Source organism: Anomalospiza imberbis, chromosome 1, assembly GCF_031753505.1.
Source record: "Anomalospiza imberbis isolate Cuckoo-Finch-1a 21T00152 chromosome 1, ASM3175350v1, whole genome shotgun sequence".
NCBI lineage: Eukaryota > Metazoa > Chordata > Aves > Passeriformes > Viduidae > Anomalospiza > Anomalospiza imberbis.
This window is the reverse complement of record NC_089681.1, coordinates 65,225,430-65,251,326: the sequence shown is the minus strand read 5'-3', so window position 1 is coordinate 65,251,326 and position 25,897 is coordinate 65,225,430. Positions and strand designations below refer to the sequence as shown.

At 37.2% G+C, this 25,897-nt stretch overlaps 1 protein-coding gene across 18 annotated transcripts in view; it reads left to right on the top strand.

The window, feature by feature from the left end:
* The window catches only part of LOC137476785 (poly(rC)-binding protein 3-like), a 498,078-nt gene that overhangs the window by 81,698 nt on the left and 390,483 nt on the right, over nucleotides 1–25,897 (top strand). For 17 of the 18 annotated variants that reach the window (XM_068195267.1, XM_068195274.1, XM_068195250.1 and 14 more), the window contains exon 2: nucleotides 22,964–23,101. The gene's annotated coding sequence lies outside the window, so the exon portion shown is untranslated. Of the gene's footprint in view, nucleotides 1–4,222; nucleotides 4,363–22,963; nucleotides 23,102–25,897 lie in introns of all 18 variants that reach the window. The other variant, XM_068195153.1, reaches the window with a different exon arrangement.

Genomic DNA, 25,897 nt, shown 5'->3' with positions numbered 1-25,897 from the left:
AAAAAATCACAGATGTGGTGTGCCATGGTTGAAGAGTATTGAAGCACAATAAAATTATTTTCTTTTCCTCTTGAATCAACTAGCCAAAACATACTGTTAAGCCACAGACATGGCATTCATTAAAAATAATGTTTCAGAAAGAAAATATATCCCATGCTTCTCAGCGTAGGATGTAATAACAACAGAGGACAAAGGAATGGTGCACTAAGTCTTACAGTAGATGGTTCATTAATTACTCCTGTAGTACTGTAAAACTATAGACTCCGAGTCATACAGAAGAGAGCCGTGTGAAGGACTAGATTAGCTGGATTTCTCCATACCTTTCCCATGGTGGTAGGTCAGACACTTGCAGTAATCCTCAGCATTTTATTACACACTGTAATCCTCATGGATGACATAGTAAAACTGCTTTTTTTCTGTGCCTCTTAGACCTTTCTTCACTTAGTTACCTTTAAAGGTAAGAACTGATTCTGTCAGAAATCATGTATTGTAGGGAACTGCAAAATGTGTTAGGGAAGGGGTGGTGGGAAAAGTCTACTTGAAAGGTGAATGAAGCATTTTCTACAGTGGATACTTTACAGTTGGCTTCTTGAACTCAGCAAAGTAGGAGATGTTCCCAAAATAGCACTAAGAGCTTAACAGATACAACTGGTCCAATTCAGAGGTGGCATAAATAGGAGCAGACAGAGGGAGTAAGCAACACTCTTGGTGTTCGTGCTAGAATTTACAGTGGCATCACTTGAGTAGCAAAATGATTGGAGAACAGAACTGAAACAGGCAGGCTGACTAGTGAGAAGAGAAAGGCAGAGTGCAGGACTGTTTCTGGAGGACAGGCAGATGGGAAAGAATATATGCTCTATATAGGCCAGAGACTCATCCTTGAAATATTTGTGTGTTCAAGGCCAGGTCAGATGGGACTTAAAGTAGCCTGGTCTAGTGGGAGGTGTCCCTTCCCATGACAGTGGGGTTGGAACAAGATGATCTTTAAGGTTACTTCCAACCCAAATTATTCTGTGATTCTGTGATGAGTATCTCCATAGGTTCTTCCAAGTTCATCGTTGTATAAGCAGTGATCTTAATCAGTGGCCTTTTCCTATGGATCAAATTTGACTCTTGGGCCAAAGAAGAAGCCTGGCACAAGGATATGAAAACCTGTCTGTGTGTTACCTAGATGGAAGTGCTTATGGTGCCAGTCACTGCTCCTTTCTGGAAATACTGAAAGAGTCTCTCTTTTATTGAGGAAGAAGGCCAATTTTGTTTTGTTTTTGTTTTTAAAAATTGCATGGAGTACTTTCATATGGTGCAGTATTGCTTCTGACAGCCAAAATTAAATCTGCCTGTAGTGGATGTTGCCTGTTACTGGATAGAAACATTTGTTAGGTCTGGTAGGTGCTGCTTCAACAGACAATGAAAAGGATAAACAATTGATTGCAATCAGAAGCCAAAACAAAAACACTGCAATAATGTTGCATATTTGCATAGTTATTATGAATCTGAAGACAATATAAAAAAAATCCCTTTTAATGCATATACAGATGAGAATTAATTTCAGAAAAGGGCCTGGGGAGACAGATACCAAACACTATCAGATTGTGCAGTGACTTTTGACTGCTTTTGTACTGAATACGAAAGTCAGAATATGAAAGTCATACAAAGCTTGGAAAAGCCAAAAGAGGAATCTTTATTTTAAACCTGATGTTGAGTGGGCAACTACTTTTGGGTAAAAATGTCATTTTTTTCTCAGATGAAAGTCTTGGTAGAGTTTCTATATGATATTCTGCCTCTCTAATAAAGATTAGAGTTTCTTTCTCCAACATAACTGGCAGTAACAGTCCAAGGCAAAGCCTTCATGGCACTTACTGCTCTCCAGAACTCTTTGGAAATTGTAATTTCCATTTCACAATCAATTCCAATATATTCAAATGTATCAATTTCCAAAACAGAGTACAACACCAAGCAACACTTTGTCATTCTGTCTCTGAAACAAATCTGGTGGAATTAAGAGTGCACAGAAATATTTCTATATAAATAAATAATCTTTTTCTGTTCGTGACCATCTTGGGCTTTAGTATGTACATATCCCTGTATGTTGCTGTGCAATGGAAGTGCTTTGATGAGATGACCCCTTTCTACCTGTATTCATCAGGAGTAAAGGATATAATTCTGGAAATCTAAACCTGTCCCATCTCAATCCTGTTTAGTTTTTTTGTCCTACTAATATCTGTATTGAAACTCCCAATTACTTAAATGGAAGCAGCACTGAGACTTAAATTCCCTAAAATGTTAAATTTAAGTGAAGCTCCAAAAACAATGCTTCACCTCCTCCTGTTCCCAGAATGGATTAATACATTGATTATGAAGCCATGGTCAGGAGAATAAATCACAGATTAAGTGTGAGAGTTTTTGGAGACAGGAATTAGAATTGTATCAGTGGGAAAACAGTTTAGACAAATTATGTATATTGTCTGCCAAGAGCTGCTTGGTTTTTGTAATTCAGCCTTACTGATGTTGCTAACTTAGAATTAGATATTGTAAAATGACATGATGTCTCCTCTGTGGGGGGAGAGGAATGCTGATGTGAGAGCACCTCTTAATGAGGAGCAGTTGATATATATGTGGGCAGTTTTAAAGTTTCGTCAAACAACATAAAAGTGTTATTCTGGATTTACTAGCAGGAAATAAAATCCAAATTGAAATTAGATTTTTAAATGGCACAAAGTTCCAATGCTTTTTATGTCACCACTTAAAAACCCACACATCCTGTTAAATAGGAAGCCTTAAAGCTGCAGTAGTATATTGTAGGTAAAATAAGGGATATTATTTAATCAAGCAAAACTTTTCTGTGTTACTGACACTGGAAAATGAATAAGTATTATTCTCTATATTGTCTTTGTTATAAGTTGGTTGCAGTTATTGATAGAAACACTGACTTCACCATATCCTATTAAATATGACTGTGGGGGGTTTAATTCTGACACCTTTTCTTGTCATATTTCCATCTTGAAATCTCAGTAAGGTTTTATCTCTGTAACAATTCACTTGAATTTGAGTTAGTTTTAGGACATTTATATCAAATCTTAGAAGCATAATTCTAAACATTCTAGTAGGTCAAATTATGGTTATTGACTTTTGAAATAGAGGTAATAAATGCTGTTGCTTTTTTCTGTTTTGGAATGGAATATTTATGACCTAACTCAACTTCTCCCTCTTATTTGATCCATATCAACTTTAATGGGAAGCAACAGAAAGGGTTTAACCAGTGGCCACATCATGTTGAAAAGTGGACAATTCCACCATTATCATAGTTCACATTTTTGCTTCCATGTCTGCTGGGCAGTCAGTTGTTTCCACTCAATTTTCATGGTTAACCATTACTTGTAGCTTCATATAGTCCATTTTTTTCATTTCTTTTAAAGACAAATTTATCTCTCAGGGCTCACACTTGCTCTTGCTTTAACTAATTTTATGATAAAGGAAGGTGATACAGGCAGTAATCTTTTTAGAAGCAAGTCTGCTTGTTTGATATGTTGCTTGTTTCTCTGTGGAAAAGTAAATCTACTTACATGTACCTTCAAAGGAAAAAAAAATCCTATTTTCCTCTTCCTCATTAATATAGAAGAGAATCTCTTAGTAGAGTGTGAGGTGCTTGGAACAAAATAAATGATGTTTTTATTAAAATTAACCAAGCAAACCATTTTTTATAGGTTGGGTTGCATTAAAATGTATTTTTCTTCCTAAAACGCATGTGCAGTGATTCCCTAATCCAGAATGAAAATCATTTTAGATATTGCTGGCATATTATCAATAGACATAGAAGAGAGTTTGTTTGCCAGTTTGTAAAAAGAATCCAAAAGTGAAAAAATGGGACCTGGCGGTCTCTTTTCTGACAAGCAGGAGTTCACTGACTTTGGCATGTACATCACAAGCACTGCTGAGGATCACCTCTTGTCTGGGAAGAAGTGCTCAGAATGATTTCAAATTTGAGTTACAGTGCAGTATTTAGAATAATCTATCTAAATCACATTATAGGTATCCTTCTTCCCTTGTGCAGCAAAATATATTTAGAGAGAATGAAACAGAAGCTGCATTTAACCTATCGCTGCCCTGCTGTGATATCCCACTTCCTGGGACCAAGGGCTAGCCCGTATCCTGCTCTTCTTTCTGTCCCTTAATACAAAAAGGAAGGAAATGAACAATTCCCCGGTGTTTCCCCCTTTTGTAGAAGGAGGAAGTAAGCTCAGCCCATGGAAGAAGGATAGAACTGAATTTGAAGCAAAATTGTTGGCTAAGAGAGCATGGCATGATGTGATTTGAAGTGAGAAAAAACAAGGGTTTACACTCCAGGGCATTGAGTGATCTGCTGTAAGTATTGGTAACCAAAAAGGTATTGGTAACTGGAATATAGCAAAACTTTGTGGTCTGAGTGAGGTCAGTCAGGAAAATCTGACCAGAACTTATATTTCAGACAGTGGTCTGAGTCCAGGCATGATTTCTGATCGCCATGGCCAAGTTAGCCTGTTGTCTTGCTCTGTCCTCAGGTTGTCAGAGGAGGGAAGTGCAGAAGAAAAAGCACAGCCAAACACCAAATAGCTGGGAGATCTGGGGAACTGCACTGTCTTCTCTTCCAAGTCTGGACAAATGTTGCAGTCCCAGCCAGTGTGCCACCACACTATTTCATATGGTCATTTCTTGCTGTGCAGCAAGACTGGATTAAATTGTGCTAGAAACTGCAAAGAACCAGCTCAAGAGCCAGGGAAGTAAGAGTGCTCCCACTCAGACTCTTTCCTTCATATGTTCCTCTGATTTATGGATGTAGTGAGGGGATTGACCTTATCATGTTTGAAAACACAAAATCCCATAAGAAATGTCAGGATACTGAGTTGCAAACAGGCCAGGATGAAGTAGAATTTTAGGTGCTGTAGATTTCTGTATGCATGCAGGTAGGATCTGTCCTGAAAAGAGATTAGCTTCTGCAGTTACACTGGATAAAGGAACCAACTTAATCTATGCTCTAAGGCATTTAACTTACATTCATCAGAATTTTATCACTTTGATAATGCTATTTTGAATATAGAAATCTTTTGACATTCACAATATAGTGTCCTAGTTGAAATATGAAAGTAAAATAGCTAATACTATTAGCTAGAAAAATACTAAAGTAAAAGTATTTTACTAAAGTGCACATTAACCATGCATACATTTTCATAACCTAGCATTTCAGGTCTTGTAAACTGATTGTGTATGATCTGAATGCACTCGTTGTTTTAGAGTAATCAAGCCTGATTATAATTTTCCCTTTTTAGTCTCCTTTAAAACAACCCTAAACCCAAACAAAAATAACAATTTTTTTGTCTTCTGGGGCAACATGCAAATGAACTGCTGACTCATAAGTCCTTGTGTTAGGCACAGATTGCCAGCTTGAGAGAAAATGATGAGAGAATGTAATATTTTGTAGTTTTTTAATTTTGTGGATGCCAGTTGCTAATATGCACACGGGTTGATGTTAGTGAAAAAGTTGGTATTTTATCCTCTAGGCCTTCCATTAAAAAAATTAGCTTGTGATTAATTGCTGCATGCTTCCATTACTGCAATGTAGATGGATTTTAAAAGCCATTTGACAAAAAAAATACACCTTGGAGTGTTTTAAATGCAGCAGCTGTAGAGCACTCAGTAATTTTATTTTGTGGTTTTTTATATTCATACTGACTGAAAAAGCAACTTGAGTTAGGATCACAGGATAATAACCTCAGTTCTGTTCTTCTCCAAAGTTTGATTTTCTGTTTGTGTTTAAGAAACTGACAACCATATCTGAAACTCAATGATTATCTGCTTATAACAGCTCATCATCTCAATGAAATAGATCAACAAACCTTTTCCACTTTGTCAAATGTATTCCAAATAACAACTAAGTGGGGGCAAAGATATTTGAAACGGAATTATAATAATGCTAATCTGGTTTATTTATTCTGAAAAAAAAGTATTATTTAAAGAATAATTTGTGATCAATTTAAATGGATCCTAATTTCAGATTAAATGAATTGTTCTCTTCATTTGTCTAAAGAGTATATTTTACTATTCTATATTTATGTAGAATATGGGATATAGTATATTTATTTATTCTAGCACTGACTCATTTTTTTTTTTAGAAGTGAGAAGAACATCTTAAAACAGTGCATGTATTCAATTAATATTATTAATCTATTGATTCTAAGGTTTTCTGTCCTAGATTTAAAAAAAATCTTGTAAAATCCATTGTCCCACACCCCAGTCTTTCATGGTCATCCACATAACTTGACATTTGCTGCTTCTGCATTAAATCTCACCAGATTAACATTGTTATTCAAGTGTGTGAACTTGGATGACTTTCTTTTTTTTTTCTTTGTATTTAAAATTCAGATAATCTGCTGGATAGTCTTACTCCAGTTCCTTGGCCTATTCAAACATACCAGAAAACAGAACCATATCCCTTCTATAACGAAACCAAGGCAACCCAAAGAATATCTCTGCTGAAGTTCACAACTGACTGTCACAAATGAAAACAAATTGATAAATTACAGTTTGCAAATGCCTACAATAGGAAATTAATTTAGTGATTTGAAATAAAGCAAATTTCAGGACTTTTAGACAATTGCTTACGACCACCTGCAAAAGAAAATTCTGTTTCTTTTTCATTGAATACACAGAGATTTTTATATTAACAGAATTTAATCCTTTCAAGACTCAGCATTTGATCGCATGAGAATGAAATGATGCTTCACAGTGGATCTGCTAAATGAGACATTTATATATGAACAGGCACATTGATTGACCTCTGATTTTTTAAGAACTTTCAAAAAGCAAAGTAGAAAGAAGTTTAATTCTCTGCTATTTATTTTGGGAAGCAAGTGGTTGAGACATGTGCTGTAAGTGACTCAAATCTGGATGTTTGAATTTCTTTTCAATATTTTGACGGGATGATTTTAATGCACAGCCTAAAAACCAGTTAAAATGTTGGGCCAGGATGCCTGCAAACATAGAAAGTCATGTATCATCCTAAAATACTGTCATTTTATTTTGATACTTCACTACAGGAAAAAAAAAAGGTAGCAGTGAAATCTGAACCTCTCAAAAACATATTTTATTTTAAGTAACAATTTTAGTGGCCAGTCTTTAATGTTAGCAATATGTAAAAACCTAAGGAAATTTTGATATAAGTACTTCTGCCTTGCATTAGTTCATAGAAACACTTAGAATAGGAAACTATGGCTGAAATTAAACCAGTTGACGTTCCTACTTTGATCTCAGTGGAGATATGTGTTATGGCTGTCCTGTCCTGCACCCTTCTTGCTGTGGCTGAGCAACTTACCTACCCTTAGCTACCTGTGAATTTGTGTGACAGGGAAAATGAACCAACCAGAGCTCTGCTGTGATGGGGCAGCATTGCAGCATCATGTTCTGATCTGTTTGCTACCAACAAAATGCATTCGAGCTCATCTTTCACTTTTAAACTAGTCAGGTTTCCCTTGGAGCCTTTCCTTTAGAAGAAAGAAATAAACACTTAGCAAAGGCTACTGATAAAATCTGTACTTTTACTACTTTTTAAAATTATTATTATTTTTAATAGGAAAATGTGCAACCTCCCTTCTAGCAAAAAGATGTAAATTGTGGATTTTAAGAAACAAATCCTGCTGCACAGCAGGTTTAGACAGGCTGCTACAGTCGGGGCCTTAAGGTATTCTGTGGCTTCCCTGTGGTAAGCCATGGTTCTCATTTGTAAAGCTAGGAGAATTCCCACTGTTGTTGTAATCATATGCATGATCCTTCTTCCATCTCAGTGCTTCAAGCATCAGTTTAAAAAAGAAAAATAGGGCAAATAGTGGTTGCCATGTAGTCAGCTATCCAAGAGCTCAGAAATTTCATATATTTTGTGGGATTTAATTTTGTCCTTAGGAAAAGAATTAAACTTTTTAATGGAAATCTTAAAAAATATAACTAAAAGAAAAGAAAGAAAGAAAAAAAACACAGAAGAGAAAACAAAACAACAAGAAAAACAACAATACCAAAACATGTCCTGATTCAGACACAGCAGGAAAGATGTCAGAATTTTTCATTAATGTAAAATATTCTCATTTTTCCCATTTACTTCTGTTTTCCAAATATGTAAAATCCTTTCAGAAAAGGCCTGAGTCCATCCCATGAGCCTTGTTGTCATATAATCTCTGTGTCCTGTCACTTCTGCACTTGGTGACATTCTGTCCAGTGTTTGATTCTGCAGATTTCCTATTAACAGCCCTTGATGGACTAGTTTTAGCATGTATTTTTGATTGCCTTTATTCTTTTGTTTCTCAGAAAATATAAATCAGTGTGTTTCACAGGTCAGTTATGTTTTGTGGGTAAAAGTACTTTGGTGTATTTCAAGCCTTCCCTTTGAAAATTTCATTTTTTATCCCCTCCTTCCTGTACTGTGAAAAAAGCTGAGTACCTGTTCCCTACCTATCTTCTTGGTGTCTTTCATGATCCTATAAACCTCAGGTTCCCCTCTTTCTGTCCTCTGTCTTTTTATTGTTAAAACATGCTTGTCTGCTTCTTCTTGCCCGCTGTGGAAGCTGCTTCAGAAATTTCTTTGTGCCTGCTGCCCTCCCATCTAGAAGCAGGGAAAATTCTGGATTGGAAGGAACATCTGGAGGTCATCTGAGCCCACCTACAGCTGACAGCAGGGGTTTGGATTAAGTTATTCATTGGCCCAACAAGACAAGTCTTTAATTACTTCCAGTAAGGGAGATTCCACAACTTCCCTAGAAAACCTATTCCAATGTCTGGTTGTTCTCACAGTGAAGAACTTTTTCCTGTAGTCTGATGAAATTGCCTTTTGAAGCAATTGATGCTCATTGCTTCTTTCCCTCTTGCTGTGTCCTTGTGAAAAGGGTATCTCTGTCTTCTCTAGAACCCCTCTCTAGATATTGAGAGAATGTGATTAGACTCCCCCCTCCCTTCTAGTTGAGTAAGCTGAATTCCTTTCACCTTTCAATGGGCATCAGCTTGGTGGCCTTTCACTGAACCATCTCCAGTTCTTCAATGTCTCTTTAGAAGTGGGAGTCCAGAACTGAACACAATATTCCAGGTGTGACCTAACAAATATCAAACAAAGCAGTGACAAACTTTCATCTGCTGGGTTTACTTTGGCTGCTGCAGTCAAGGCCCCAGGTTGGTTTCATTGCTACAAGGATGCACAGCTCAGTCAGTCAGTCCTTGGACTGCTACTCAGGATTATTCCATCACAGATGCAGGATCCTGTAAATATCTTTGTTAATTATTATGCAATTCCTATTGGCCCAGTTTCCCAACCTGCTGAGATCCCTGTTTGCTGTAGTGTATAATATATACCTTATTGTGTCTACTGTATTTTTTTCACAGAGTGTGGAGCAGAGCTCTGTGAATCAGTGGAGGTATGGACCCATGCTATTTGTTTACATTACCATAGTAAAAAAACCACATAATAACAACAATAATATTCATATCAGTATGAATAATATTACAAAAATATTCGATATTATTTTATATTATTATTACTGTCATTATTAGTTTATTATTAGTTTATTATTTCTTCATTATTAGTTTATAAAATCTGTTTTCTGTTTTGTTTTCTCTTCCTTTACATGTTATCAAAACTTATATATTTGCTTTCTTGACCAACACTGAAACTGACTAGATGTTTTCACTAAAATGTCCATGCTGATTTTGAGATGTCTTTCATCAACAGTGACAGCTAGTTCAAACCTAGCAGGGTATTTGAAGAGTAATACCCTGCTAGGTAATATTTAAAGTATTGCTTTAAAATATTTAAAGTAATAGTTTGAAGGTATTTGAAGAGTCGCTGTACATATTAACTTGAATTTATCAACCCTGGAAATCATCTGTTATTTTATTGCCTAGTTTTTCACCTTTGAAAAAAGAAAAATGAGATATGATATGGTTGAATATGAAATGGTACTGTTAAAGAAAACCAAATGTTCAGTGTTTCTGATAACACAAGAAACAGAAGTCATCAAAAGAAGTTGCATAATTTTTAGAACATACAGAAATATTGTTATTTCTACACTATTTTAGCTGCTGAAAGTATATATGGTTTCAATGCTTATTTTAAAAATATGTCTTAAAGTGATGTCTCAAGACTGAATAAGGATATAATAGTCCAGGCTTAGAAAGTCCAAAACACAATGGTTACAATTTTTTTTTATTTGACTGATTCTTAATTGTTTTATCACCACGAATATCTGTTGTTTGCTATTGTTTTGAACTGAGAATTGAACTATATGTTGTGATCAAGTACAGCCGTTTCACATTATACTTCTGAAGAAAATATTCATCAACTTCTCAGTCCATCTTAGATTGAAGTTTCCTGAATAAATCTTTCCTGTATACTTCCTTCTGTTTCTAAAAGTGGCCAGGGGAAAAAATGGGTTTTCTAACTCTAAAACATAGCCCTAAAACCCTAATGAATAGCATATAATCTGGTTTAGAGGAATACATCGGGAGAAAGTTCATTGCAAATAGGCAAAGGAATGTGCAAAGAAATATGTTGGAAAGATTCATAAACAGCTCCTCCTGTAGAAGTGCTTGTAAGTGTAGCAGGGATCAGTCTGTGTATAAGGAGCAAGTTTTTCCAAACTCACTGAAGTTTGAGATGAATGCTAGATATTGACATAATTTTAAAAATAAACCCTTGGTAGATTACACAGACTGTATTTCTGAGAAGTATGTGGCTAAAATAACTAGTAATGCTTACATGACCTTATGTTTAATTTTTGGGATGTTACACCTAGGAGATTTGCACCTTGTGTCTCCATTTTTTGTTTCTGCACAGCATAACTCCATTTTTAAAATTCCCTTGTCTTCTCACAGATATAATTCTCCTTATTTGCTAGATATTTGTTACTCATCCTTTAGTATGCTTTCCTCTAAGAAGGGCTTCAATTCTAAAACGTTTGTTGCTGTTATTTCTGACAAGGTGTCATATTTTCTTCTTTCACTAGCAAATAATTGGAAGTACAGTCTTGGTTGGGCATGGCAAATAATTCTGGAATGTAGAATGAAGAGTTCCTCTGGTTTCGGGTTTTCTTGCTTTTCTGCTTCTAGGAGAGAGGGTGGACATGAGATCAAGAACCTTAAACTTCTACTGCCACTGGAGGAAGAGAACCTTCCCCCCTTCCACCTAACTGCTTTGTTTCTTAGCCTGTATTTTCTCTGATGTTACCACAAGTGTTTCTGGAAGGAGCCCGCGTGGGTTACGCCCACACAGGCAGCAATGTTAGCTGAGAGATCCAGGGCTACATTTGGTAGCAGCATCTGTTCATGCCAGCTTAAAGTGTTGACACTTTAGCTTAAACAGGCTTTATTTGCTAATATTTGCAACATCAATGAACAGCTTTTACACTTCCAAATGGCTATATAAATGGGTAATCACACATATCTACATCACAGCTAAACGCTTGAAGTGGTACTGACTGACTACACCAGTTAATTTTGTTTTCTTTTGCCTTTGATAGAGAAATTTTAAAAAAGTGATTTTAACAGTAGACCCTGTAAGACCTCAAAAAAGTAGTATGCAATAGGTTAATTTATTATCTTTCCCCATCAAGCTACTTGGTAGTGTAGAAGTCAACTTCTCATTAAATAAAATGGTATCAGTAAGTCCTTGTTAGCTGAAGAGATGGCCTGTAACTGCACATTTAAGTTAATTTTAGCAGCTATTCAGACAAATTCTCACCTCCTCCCCTTCACAGATATGTTCTAATTCCCTAGGAAGAAGGCATAAAAACGCCTGAAAATGATGTTTCCAATTAGTGTGGCTTTCTCATATTTAAATTCTGTGTGGCTCTGCCAGATAACTGAAAAAAAATGTGATACATTCATTTGATCTCTGTTGAGATGATGTAGACTGTTAAATATTGTTTCGTTATACTGTTCATGTTGACATAGATTGTATGGTACCACTTACAGCTTCTTTGGCACAGCTCTGGAATCAAGTGTTCAGCAGTGATTAATGACCAAGAATACACAGACCTACTGCTCAGTCTAAGAGATCTCTAATCTCTGCTCCTGTTCCTTCTCTCAATTCCAACATTAGCTAACGTGGCTTCTGTGAACACAGTGGTTCTGGTGACTTGTCATGCAGCCTTTATTGCCAGCAGTTAGTATAGTGGTAGCATAGAGCTAATGATCATTAAATTCTCAGTTTTCTTAATTCTTGCTTATTATTGCATCTTTGATGCCCTTTCTCACCCTTTCAATTTTTTATTTAGTTTTTAATAGAGAAATGGCTTTTAAACCTGTGCTAGAGCCTTTTTTTTAGTCCTTGCACACTGTAGAATCATTTAATATCCTTTGATATGTTATGCCAATTAAGTGATATGTGTGTTAACATAAATATTTAATTGTTAAAAGAGAAATCACTTTGGCTTAGAGCTTTAATTGAATTAGATGCTTTTCAGATGATTGTCAAGATTAAACAGTCCATTATGAATATTTGCCACTGCAGGAGATTTCTGCTTATTGAAAGACAAAAGGGTAATTTCATCTAGTATTGCTGTAAACTGTACGGGTCCTTCATACTGATAAGGGAATTCTCCCTCTTTTAACCTTGATATGTACTATAGTAATGAATTTATGAATCTTTAAATTCAGTCACATCATTAAAGTGGGGATATGATATTAGCACTGCCAAGTAAATTAAAAGGATGAAAATTTATCTACATAACAGCTAAAGAGATCAGAGTCAATACCAATTTGTCAATAATTGCCATTGCTTTAAAAAGCAAAACTAACGTGATAAAAAGAGGGAGCTGTGGATCTTTATTGCATACTAACTGGAGTTTGATTAATTCCAATGACAGACTTCACATGGCAAACTGGAGTTTTAGGGAAACTAATTTTCCTTGACATTGGGCTGCTGAGGCACCTAAACTATCACTTCCACAAAATATGCTGGTGTTAATATGGAATCCAACTGTTTCATTATCGACCCAAAATATTTCTGGTTTGGGGCAAAATGTTCCTGTATTGCAGTTTTGCCTAATTATGTGAACATCTTCCACAGATCAGAATCCTGTTTTTTTGATATGCTGTGGAGTGTAGTCATGCATATATCTCACACTGAAAACACGTCACAGCAGTTTCCTTCAAAATATAGTACAGCTATGCATAATGCATGATAAGACTAGAGAGATATGCAATGTGAATCAAAGTTTTAATGTCCTAGTTTTCCAGATATTATTATCTATTCACTGTGTTTTTAAAGGAGCTCTGATTAAGAATCATGTCAGCTGTGACAAGCCATAAAGCCAAGCATGACATTCAGTGAGAACCTGAAAAAAACTCTCTCTGAACAAATTTTAATATTAAACTCATTATTGGGGAACCTTGTTTTTATTTTGCCAGGGTGGAGTACTGCATCAATAGAATCCCAGTTGCTGGCAACATTTTGTCACCAAAGGTCATAGAGCAAAGACATTCAAAGCATAATACCTTTCCTCTTTGTTTCTGACACACCTGTCCTTACTCAAGTGCTTGGTCTGTATTTGCTCCTTTGTATTTGTTGACCAGGTCTTCAAAAGAGCAGATGCAAAATTTCAACAATCCTTGCTGTCTTGGGACATGCTCTAAAGTAGCCAAGTGCCAGCTTGACTTGGATTCGTATCTCCCCCCTTGGTCTGCAAAGCATCCAAATGTCAAAAAAGCTGTTTGAATGTAAAATGTACAGCTCAGCTTCACATTTGAGAGCAATCCTGATGGGGACTGCACATTCTCAGGCCAGCTGTTTTTTTCACTTACACAATATCAGACTACTGGAGTCCACCTGACATTTTATGCTAAATGCAGTTCTTACATAGGCTTCAGGCTTATGAGCAGTCCAGCCACACCCTGAGTTTCTTATTGCCTGAGGTAAACAGCATGAAATAGTCAACAGTATGACTGATGCTAAAGTTATGTTTATACAAGTGAGGGAAGTCATATCTAGAGTAAAATGGAAGTTAAAATCAAACACCTTGCTACTTCTGCAGGATTACTGGGAAGCGTTCTCTCATTAATGTGAGAAGTTCTTCTCATTTTGCTGTAGGGCAAGTGCTTGCTTAAGCAGGAAGGAGGGTTTTTTCTTGTTCCTTGTTATGTGTCCAAGATAGTGAAGGAGGTGCTTTTAGGGTCCCAGTCTTATAACAAGTCTAAAATGAATTATTTTAAGTACTTGGATAATTCTATTGTCATGATGCTTTTTTTAATAAAAACTATTTACCAAGAAATATATTATTGTGTGTAATTACTGAGTATAAGCAAAATTAATTTGATAATTTCTGTGTATTTTTAGCTGATGGTAGCTGGGAAAAAAAAAGTAGCACAAAACTGCTTTCTATTCTTGGAATGATTGAGAACTGATTCTGTTCTATTTAAGAATTGTAAGTATCATTAAAGCAGTAGGCTAGAGAGGCTGCTGTTTGCCTGAGTGCTTTACTAGCCATTGGTAAGGGAGCTGATAAATTTGTATTGAAATATTATTTGAACACCTAATATACAGAATGAGTTCTTACCAGGTTATGGATGTTCATTGATCTCTTTTAGCTGTATTTCTTTACTCTACTAGAGACAGTAAAAGGAGAAAAGGACTGGTGGCAGTGTAGGAACATGAGGGTCAGTATGAGGAGCAGGTTGAGAAAGTGGGAAGAAATTAGACCAGTGAGGGGAAACGCAAATATTTTCTTACAAATATGTTGGTACAGATAGGAGAGCAAGTGCTGGAGGACACTGCAGTAAGAGGTGCCTACAAAATAAAGGAGCAGACTCATGTAGAGAGGAGGCATTAAGAAAAACAGGCAATTCTTTATTCCTTGTTTCTCATTGGTAAAGGTGGGCTTTGCAGCCAAGTCTCTGTCCTTGCTGAGTGGTGTGGCTGGACCTGAGGCAGAATTGACAAGAGCAAGACGGCCAAGGAAAACCCTTCCAGCTTCCCTTCCTCCTGCTGCCCTTGTCCATGCCTGCCCTTACCAATGGGAGTAAAGCTGAAGGGCAAGGCATGTCCATTCACTGGAAGAGGTGAACCTTACATATCAGCAGCAGAATTGTAAGAAGGCTGGTTTGGTCAGAGAAATTGCACAGTGGGAACTGAGCTGGGCAAGGCCAGCCTACAGCAGTCATTGAATCTAAGTGCAGACAAGACCACATGTGACAGCCTGTAGAGAAGATTCCCCCAGGCCACTGAAAATGCCATTAACTTGGACATTTCCTTTACAGATGACCTGAGCTGTTAGTGGAGATTCCAATCTTCAAAGAATGTGCCTGCCCATAGCATGTGAAAGGCTGCACGGACCTGCGGAATTGCTTTTGATGCCTTCTGCCAGTGAAGGGGGAGGCACAGAGCACAGTCTAGTGTGTGCCACTTTTGCTTTCCCTCTGCACTCCTCTCCAGGATGCTGACACTCAGCAAAGCACCATAAGGGTTAGAGGTGTGGATTCAGTGAGCTGTCATTACTGGCTCCAGACTGAGTGAAAATGCATCTACCCAGGGAATACTCTGTATAGGAATGGCTCATGCCCTTCTTTCTTACACCACATTACCCTGGGGCTGTACAGAACATCACAAGCACACATGCACTGCTTTTAGCTCAATGTAGAATGTGATGCTAACTGTCCTGCACTGTATAATCATGAAATGTGGGGAAACATAGTGCTTCTTGTGTTCAAAATTCAAGTTAGAACTTCAGCCAGCTGAAACAAGTGACTTCTTTGAGAATGAGCTTGTGATCCTAAAGCAGTCTTACATAATCACAGGGAGAATTGGAGTAACCCAAGTAAAGCAAAAAACACAACTCTGAAGAGAGATGATATTTGGTATTTGCAACCACTATTCCTGGAATGTAGTTTGGTTTCACAAAGAAGGGGCTTTGTAAATACAGTTTTTGCAAATAACTATAAAATCCTTCTTTGTTTGTAAATTTGGAAGTCAGATGAAAATTCAGCCTTAAGCAAATTTCTTCATAGCTGTGTAGTAAAAAATGTCTGATAGCCTATAGAAAGAAGCTCAGGCAGAACACTGACTGCACTGACAGCATTTGTGTTTTTTCTAGTTACCTCTCCCAGCCCTGTGATTCCGTATTATTCAGTGAGGTACTTGTACTAGTACACAGGAAACCCTTGAACATGGAAAATAGTACTTACTAAAATAGATAGCATTCCCAAGGGGGAAACAGCAAAATTACATGAGATTCATAGAATAAGGAATAACTAAAATTGCTCAATTATTTAAACTGAGGTATTTTTCTATCAATAGAATATCTTGCTGAGCTTGTGGAGCATAATTTAGAGTAGGCATTTTGTCTGCAGATCACGATATAAATATTTTATATGATCTCCCACACTATTAGAATAATAGAGGTAGTGTTATTTAATCCACTCCTGGCAAAGCAGATGCTTGCCAGAATGCATAAAGCACTCAAGGACCTGGTTTTGTTATCATTGAAACTGATTGGCAGAATGATTTATCTAAAGTTTGATTCCTCATTGTGAAAGTGGATTTGATGGTGCTTGTGAGACACAATTTAATGTTGTGTTGAAGCTTCATAAAAAAAAAAAAAGTGTTGTTGATGGAAATATTAGAAATATGAGCATGAAAAAAGTTTCTTAAATGTAAGCAGGTAAAGCAAGAGCCATGTCTGGGTTGGAAAGAGGGTCGGGAGAGACTGCATGTCTGCAAATTGTTTGATTTAGACTTAATAGAAATTGTGACCACAAAAAGTGAATTTGAATACACCTCTTAAAAAGCAATTGCAAGCAAAGAAAGTACAAGCCACAGAAGAGAGTATGCAAATGCAGCTATATCTTCCTAGAGGTCTGATAAAGTATGTTGCAAGTCAGCAGGGGTAGAGAAGTTCAAAGTGTAAAAAAGCCTTTCCTAAAAACACAACATTTGGACTGTAATTTAATGCCTCTCTTGACAGTCATTGTTTCTATTATTTTTAACCTGCAACACATGTTTTGGTTTTGGTATCTGATATGCCCTGACTACAGTCCTTGGGCTTGAGGTGGGTATTTGGGTGTTACAGGATTTAGGGTAGGTGGTCCAAATACTTCTCTATCTTCCTTTTCTACAAAGTGGATGGGAGATGAGTATTGATTGCTAATCACCATAATCTTGCACACTTGAGCCAGGCTTTAGTAATCAGAATGCTAAAATCCTATGGAAAGCATTTAGAGCTTTGTCCTTTCCCCGAGGTGATTGTGCCTAAAGTTGATATGCATAGGGAATGATGAAAAGATGACCACTGTTTTGTGCATTTGTATGTGATATACTATATCATTTAGCACTTCCTCTGTTTATGCTTTGTTTTTCATGCTTACTATAGCTTTTATTGATGTGTTTGATAACATGGCATCAGCTGTAAGGCAGAAATGTTTATTCTGTTGGGTTTTTTTTTAAACATTTCAATGTAAATTAAAAAACTTCAGCAGCCCCTGAATGGATAGGCTTAAGCTGAAATTTTATTTGTGAGTAATAAATATTATAGTGCAGATGAGCCAGACAGAGAAAAGGAAATTCATAATAAGGGACTGCTCTGGCAGTATTAATCTGCCTCATGTAGATTGTGCGATGAATCATCCCATGTCGCCACAAGGACTGCTGCTGCTGCTGCTGCTGCTGCTGCTGCTGCTGCTGAGCTCTGCCAGCAAGTGGGACAATAAAAAGTGTGCATGGAAGAATGGAGGGGAGGGCACACACAAGGGAAGAGGAAAGGGACAAAAAAAGAACAGCTATTTAAAACTGGACATGTCAAGCCTGGCCAGTAGTTCATTATATATATAATTCAGCCAATTCATTGGGTAAATCATTTCATATGCTCCATGAAATGCAATTTGCTTCCATGGCCAAGCATGACAAAGGTTTCAGAGAATTGCAGTTGGCAAAGAGCTCTTCTTGGATAAGTTAATTCAAGGCCTGTGAGATTGCTGAGGCATCTTGTCAGAACATTAAATAATCACACAATGTCATGAGGGAATATCTAATTAAGGGTCCAATTTCTCAAGGGTCTGAGTACCTGTTACAATGTGCTGAGAACCCTTAATTCCCACTGACAAGAGCGGCAGCTTAGGGTGTTCCCAGCAGGCATTTAATAGGATTGTGCCCTTACTTCATTTGGCTGGGATAAGTCCAGGCCAGTCAGGTGAAGCAACAGTAATGAAACAAGACAAGATAATGACACATAGGGTTACATTCCAGCAGGAATATTATTACTTGCAGATGACAAAACATACTCAGGTGTGAAGTCCCTGTGAAATACAGGAAAATATATAAGGATGCATTCTTAGGGGTTAAATTTGTGCCTTTGAGAAAGATCTGCCTGTATTCATCTCATGCAAAAAAAAAAGAGCTGTAAAAGGCAACACGAACGAACCTTTTATCACCCTAGACCATTATCCTTCGTGATAAAGTAACAGAATTCCTATCTATGGTTTGGTTTCCAAGAACTTTAGTGATTTAAACAACCCCGTGAGGGTTGTCTACCTTACAAAAGCAAGCTGATTTTCAGCCAGTGTTTTGGAAGCAGAAAGCTTAAGTAGGGGAAATGTGGATGCTGAATTTCCCTGAGCAGCATTCTTGGTGTGACCCAAAAGATAGAACAAAATTTGAGGTGGACAGATGAAGCCTTACCAGTAAGACTTTTCCCTCCTTCTTGTATACCTACAGTTATATAAAGGAGAAGAATGTTAGATGCAGCAGAAGAGAATAAACACTGAATTTTGGCTTATTCTCAGAGATGAGGGTAGAAATAGTATTCTTTTCTTTGTCCTGAAGAAGTGTTACAAAAAGGACTAAATGAGTAGGGAGCATGGCATTATGTTAAGCACTTTTGGAAGAGTGAAAAGTTAAAATTAATCTTTGTGTTGTCAGGCTCTTAAGTGAGGAATGATGCATTAGACAACCTGATTTTATTTGATTTGTTGGGAAACCAGAGCTGCAGTGCTGTTTCTTGAACAGAATTACAGGCTTCATTTAAAGAGAGAGGCAAAGCGCACACATCACTCTGGAGTAGATCGGCATAAGCATTTTCTATATCATGAGTAATGTTTACTGGAAGAAATCAAATTACTGTTACACAGACCATCTGTTTTCTTTGCATGCAATCATGTAAGTGTTTTAGGACAAGCCATCCTTTTTAATCAGTTGTAAATCTCTTATGGCAAGGCACTGTTTTCTGTAATAAAATCTATTTTTATGATAAATGTAAGAGTTTTAAATACTGGTTTCTCCTGCATAAATATAGTGTACTTATTGTTCATAACATAAAAAGTAGGGGTGTACAGCATTAGTTATTATCTGTCAAGAACATAATTTAAGGGCTTTTTGCATGGCCATTTTTGGATATTTGTTGGATCTGCAACTCATTGGTGTTCAACTATTATAGCAAATAACATAATGAGTAATACTGTCCATTTATAGCCCAAGAAGTTGATTCCTATCTACATTTAGTAAATGGAGTATAATAAGAGTCTCTATTTTGTAGCATGACTGCTATGATAAAAGTGATTACTGTGGAAAATGATTGCCCATTGTCTAAATTCTTACCCTTGGAAATACTGAAGAAAACAAGGCATGGCTTATTAAAAAATGAGCCTGTGGAATTACATAAATGACATTAAGGAGACTTGAATTTATGGTCCAAGAAGGAGTCAACAATAGAGTGTGATATTTACTTCATGTTTAAGGGTAGCTCATTCACAGACGTAATTGTCCCATTCATTTTAGTGGGTGCTGAATTAAGCCTACTATTTTATTTTTTATCACCGTCAGCTGTCAACTTCCCTGATTCATGTATTGTCTTTGGGTGCTCTTGAATTCAGAGGAAGCTGAAGGTCTGCTACTTTAGCAAAGTCTCCTCTGATTTCAAAATCAGATGTGTGATTGCTTTGTCAGAATTTGCTCTGTATGGCATAAAATGACCCTGAAATAAAAGAAAGAAACAAGAACTGTAAGTAACGCAATTGGAAATTCCCTGAGCAGGTTGGCTGTCCTTCTCAATGAGGTTGGCAAGCCTGAATTTCATTTGTTCAGACACTTTCAAATCAATGTTATTTTGTCTGAATAATTAAGCTGCTTACTCAGGCTTGAAAAGTGTATGGTGCTAAATTCATGTGCTTTTTTGGGTAAACATGAAGAGGCAAAGAGGAAGAAACAGATGGACCATGCACCTGGAAAAATTATAGTGCCTACAGTCTGGTGCCATCCCATGGTATAGTGGAAGTATCAGATTAAACGAAGGGCCCCTACAAATCCTATTGTGAAGGCTGGACTCAAAATCTCCATGTCCTGTGTATTGCAACTTACTTTCAGTGAAAGGGAAAAAGCAGAACAGAGTGGCTTACAAAATCATACAGGTGATAGATACTGAAATATAAATAAAACTATAATTAGTAGCAGTCTAATATTTTTACTTGTTTGCATTTGTTGTTGCTCAAAATCAGTGTTCTTTCTTTGAGAAAATTATTTAAAATGACATAAATTTTTACTTTTTATTCCCTCTGGCTTTTCTTCTTATGTTCACTCTTCTTTTATTCACAGGGAAGAAAACTGTAGGTAAATTAAATTATGTCATTGAATCCCAGCAATTTGTTTGTTAGAATAGACTTCTGGAGGGCTCTGGAGGGTATCAACAATGTCCTAGTCTAAGCAAGAAAAATTTAGATAACATCACTCACAGGCTTGTTCTGCTGAATTTGGAGTATCTACAAGGACGGAGATTTTCCATCCTCTCCCAATAACCTATTTCTCAGACTTCCTTTTGTTCTCCTATAAGCTCATCTGGTTGTTTCTCCTGTTCCTCATCAGTTTCAAATCCAGCTGAGGTCTGGCTTTCCCAGTTTCATCCAAGCAGTCCAGAACAAGGAAGTTCTGCACTGCTCCCAGGTAGACCTCCCAACCTCTTCATCCTGGGCTGTCCATCTGCTGTGCCTGCATGACTTTCCTCATGGCAACCTGTGAGGTCCCAGTGCACTGGGGGAGCTGTTTTCAGCAAGCAGCTTCCTCTTCTGGGCTCCTTTTGCTGTCTTGGGTTTCAAGAGACACATTTCATTTGGAGCTGTCAAAAAAGCTGATGCAAATATTTGGTTTATATTTTTCATGTCATTCTTCCTACTCCCATTTTCATACTCCCAAATCTTTTTCAGCAAGATATATAGAGTAAGGTGAAAGATATCAAAACAATCTATTTCCACAAGGGATTTTTTTAGCATGATTTTTCATTTGCATGTAAGCAAAATTACTAGAGTATTTTGGTTTTTAAAAATCTTGTTGGTTTTGTAGGTTTTTTTTTGCCCAGAACTTTGAAGTAGTCACCATATAAGTTCTTTAGTAGCTTCAATAGAATAGACACTATATTTTCCAGCTGCATGGTCTGTTTTTATCCAAGAAAGTTATTTTGGTGTATTTACAATTGTCAAAGAAGACACTGGCCTAGTTCTAAGAACAGTAAATGCTAACACTACTGCTTGCAAATTATCACATTTTTTATTATCAAGAAACAATTCAGCAAAATTACTTAATTTGCTTAGTGGTAAAGACAGTGGTAAATATGAATTACTGTTGTCATAGCTACACTGTATTTTGATACAGTAGATTTGTTCATTGAAATCATAATAAGATAATTTGCTCTATAGCAAGTATGATGCATATCTTAAATTACAATGAATAAATTATTGTAATGAATATCTTAAAATATAAATACAGAACTCCTGACTTGTTTTTAAGTTCAGTAAGTACAGAATACTGCTGTTTATTTTAGGAGTTTCCTGTGTCTGCAGTGCTGATTACACTGAAGTGGGAATCAATGACAATGTGCCATACAGGAGACTTTATTTATAGTAGCTTTATAACTGATCTAAAGTGAGACGATAGATTCTGATACCCATGACCTTTAATAGAAAACTCTCTGAAGAGAAGTTTCCAATTTTACCTCCAAAGCAACCCCTAGTGAAAGTCCTTTGTATTTTAGACTCCGTGAGGCAATTAAATAATGACCTATTCTTGGTTCCTTTCTCCCTCAGTTACTTCTGTATCTTGGCTATTCAGTTGACAAAACAGAAAAATTATTCAGGGGAGCTCTACAAAGCTAGACATTTACCCATTTCTGCTCTTTATAATGTTTTTAAGTGCAGCATGATTGGGGTTTGCATGTTTGCTTTTCTCTCCTTGACCTATTGTGGTCCAGTGGTTGTAGAGGATACGATCTGTGCATGTGTTCCAAAGTCTCCTCTTCCACTTCTTTACCAGATGTATTTTTGAAGGAAATGGAGCAGGAAAGTGACATAGATGGCTTTGAATTGGTGTCCCTCAGGTCCCTTGGTGGTACAGGGAGGAAAAGAGGGAAACAGAAATGCTTGGTCACAGTTTTGAAACATATTTAGGTCTGAGCAGTTCATTCTTGAAGAGGGAAAGTCTATAGGTATTAAAGAAAAAAAGCCATAAAACCAGTGAATAATCTTCATTCCTTCATTCTGGATATTCTGGAGTGAAAAACAGTAGAAAAAATAGCTTAGAGAAGGTACAGGGAAGAGAATATGGGTAGAATGGTGAGATTGAATTAATATTTCAGAACAGATCATTGTAGTTTCTTTACAGTGAGAAAGAAGGTAAAAGTGGATGCATCAAACTTAATGTATCTATTTTAAATGTGGTCTGTTAACCAGTAGAATTAGTTAAACCACCGAAAACTTTCTTTGCACATTTATTTTTCTACAAAGGGCAGCGTAAAAGATTCTGACCCTTACTAAACAGCAATTCCTCCAGGCTGCTTATTTTTAAATCAGCTCTTTGGGTTTTTATTCCTCAATATTGGCTACTATTGAAGGCAGGAGGTAAGAATAACCTGAATTAGGGTATGATTGGAAATTATTGTTCTGGTACCTTCATATGGCACATTTGGTCTCTTTATCCTCTCTGTCACAGGTAACTATCTTACACCCAGAGCAAGAAAAGTAAATTCACTTGGCTGTCCCATATCTCTAAGGAACCTGATGCATGAGTGGACTAGAGAAGAGAAAGAGAGAAAAACTCCAAAGACCTACAGATCATCTGGCTGGCAGGGTGAGTAAATGTCCTGTCATCTCAGTCATGTGTTGTCAGGTACACAATGAGTGAGCCTGCTTTAAGCATTGCCTCAGAAATTATTTATCCAGTAATTGTTGAGAAAAAGAAGATCAAAATGTGTCATGTTTCCAGGACTCTGACACTGGTGCCTCACATGCATTCAGAAGTACTAAGCCAAACACCTCCTATATTTTCAGTTTAACCACTGAACGTGGATTTAATAGGCAGGCAATTCTATATAGGGAGGAGGGGGTTAATGCATGCTGTGCTGTTAAAGTCATTTTCAAATGTGGTAGGTGAAACAGAAATATCCATTACTGAATCAGTCCAAACTGCTCATGATTCATAAAGAGATCCAAAAAAGGAAAGACATGAGGAAAACTCATCTTCTCAGTGCTGACTGTACTTAGATTGCTATGGATGTGGGTCTGTGTTCCCTGCTTTTCATAAGCAACTTTTTCTTGTTTACAAAACACAATTTAAAAAATTACCTAGCTGAGAAGCAGACATGCAGTAGCCTTTATGTAATAGTCAGAACCTGATTAAATGATCCTCTTTTTCTTCTGGCTTTGCCTGTTCCAAAAGATGGTAGAAGCAGAGACTGTAGCAAGTTCTGGAGCATTTCCTCCAGTTCACAGCAGTGAGTCAGGGGTTCTGTCAAGTATCAACAAACAATTTAAGGGAATCAAGAGCCACATGTCCAGAGGATGACTTATTTTTCAAAAGGAAGATGCAAATAGAAATAGACAATCACAAAAGAAAATATGACCTGAACATTACCTCAGAGTTCTCTGTCTGGTAGTTTGTGTCTCTACAAAAGACATAATAAAAATGTTGCCCTCCTCCATTGGAGTAGCTGATGCTTCTCCTCTGTATTTGGTCCTGTACATTTCTGCACCCTAAACATTGGCCAGGCCCTGTATGCTTCGGTCCCCTCTGCTGGGGTGAAAAGCATGAATACAGCAAACCCATTTTCCCTGCAACCCAGGCCCAGTCTAAATTTGTTTTTAGAAAGGAAAAAAAGCAGCTGAATTACAGTTTTGGCTGTGTGAAGATCTACCCTGGCTAGGAACATAATACAGCTTACCAAAGCCATACATGATAAAACAAAATAAAAGGCACTCCAGGGTTTTTCCTTCAACTACAACTTCAACTGCTCTCTTATAGGAGAAGCAAAACCTAGCAGTACAACAGTGCCTTTACAATTCATATTAGGAGATGTGTTCAGTATATTAGGCTGGTTTTCTTAGCATATAAGCAATATTCTGACTTTGGTGAAAATCTGCACTTTCTGACTCCACATTCTTTGAGAGCATCTGTCTAAATGCAAAGGTTGTCTGGACTTTGCCTTATGTTCCAGTTAGAAGAAGGAGAATGTTGCTATTTTTGCTTTTTGTTGTGCTTTGGGTTACTTTGTTTTCAGTAAGTACTCCTCTGAGTGTGCTGCAAGATGACTTTGGTGCACAGAACTTTTATAGAAATCAGGTAATTCTCTTGGCCATTCTGAACCCAACAGCAACAACCAGCCCTGCTTTCTGTTTCTGGACTTTTTCTGGACTCTGAAATGCATAGGAAAAGGTGTTCAGATGCTGATGAGACACTTTTCTGCTCTAGCAGCTGCTTTTTGCCTCCTTGTGGAAAAGGCAGTGGAGCAAATGATACAGCCTGGGGGCACGGGTTTGTCCATACTTCACAAATAACAGCATCTTCTTCCACAATGTTATCACGCTCTCGTGTTTTAATACAGTATCTTAATTTTAAGTCACCACTTATTTGCCCCTTAGTTTTCTACTTTGTTTTGTAGAGTATCTGTGCAATACAGTTGGGCTTGATGTGTTTTGACACAGTGATGTCACTAAATGAGGGCTGGTGTGACTGAGAGCAATAAAGGTGTTCAGTAAGATGTCAGCATAGCTGAAGATTAAAGTTGACATCTTTTTTAAGTCTTTAAACCATTTCTATTTGTATTGCTTTTGCAGTTCATACATAAAATCAGTCTCAAATTCAAATCTTGTTGGAGCTTCATGAACATTACTTCAAGAAAATAAGATGTTGGCAAATGATTAAATGTGTAATTAGAGGTTTCACATTTAATCTTGTCACTGTAGTGATTTATGGTTTATTATTTTGTCTAAGTAAAGCTCTTCTTTTCTAGTGGTTTTTCTTTCCTTCATTATTGTTAATGTCTGTATTATTGCAGTAAGGAAACTTGTCAAAGGACAATACTTTTGTTCTCAGCTGCAAGGTACAGAGGAGAATTAAATCAAAGCATAGAAGATGCAATACACTTCCCACTGCAGTTGGTGGGAGAATTGTGACGTGTTTACATTGTTGCGCCAGCAATGCTTTAGTGGTGAGAACAAAGGGCTGGATGTAGCCTCTGTGCTTCTCTGCTGTCATATTTAGGGCTGAAACAGGTGTCTTCAGTAGCCAGTCCCAGGAAGGCTCAATAAAGACATGGAGCTGGGACACACAATCTCCCTCTGTAGTGCATGCCAGAATTGGGTGGAAACCTGCAAACGCAGCAGAAACACCCTTGAAATAGCCCTTAGCAAAGGCTGACCAGAGTCCAGTGCCTACAGGCTGTGGAGTCCGGGCCCTTCTCCAGAGGTAGGTCCTTATAGCAGGATTTGTTAAAAGGGCTCATCAGGATTTGTGCTCACCACAGCTGCCCAACAGATATGTGGGATCTTTTTGCTTGTGTGAAACCAATGGCTCTTCCCTCCCTTTCCAAGTTGCCCAGCCACTGGGCTGTGCTATCCTCTCTCCCCTTTCCTCCAGCTGCATGAAATT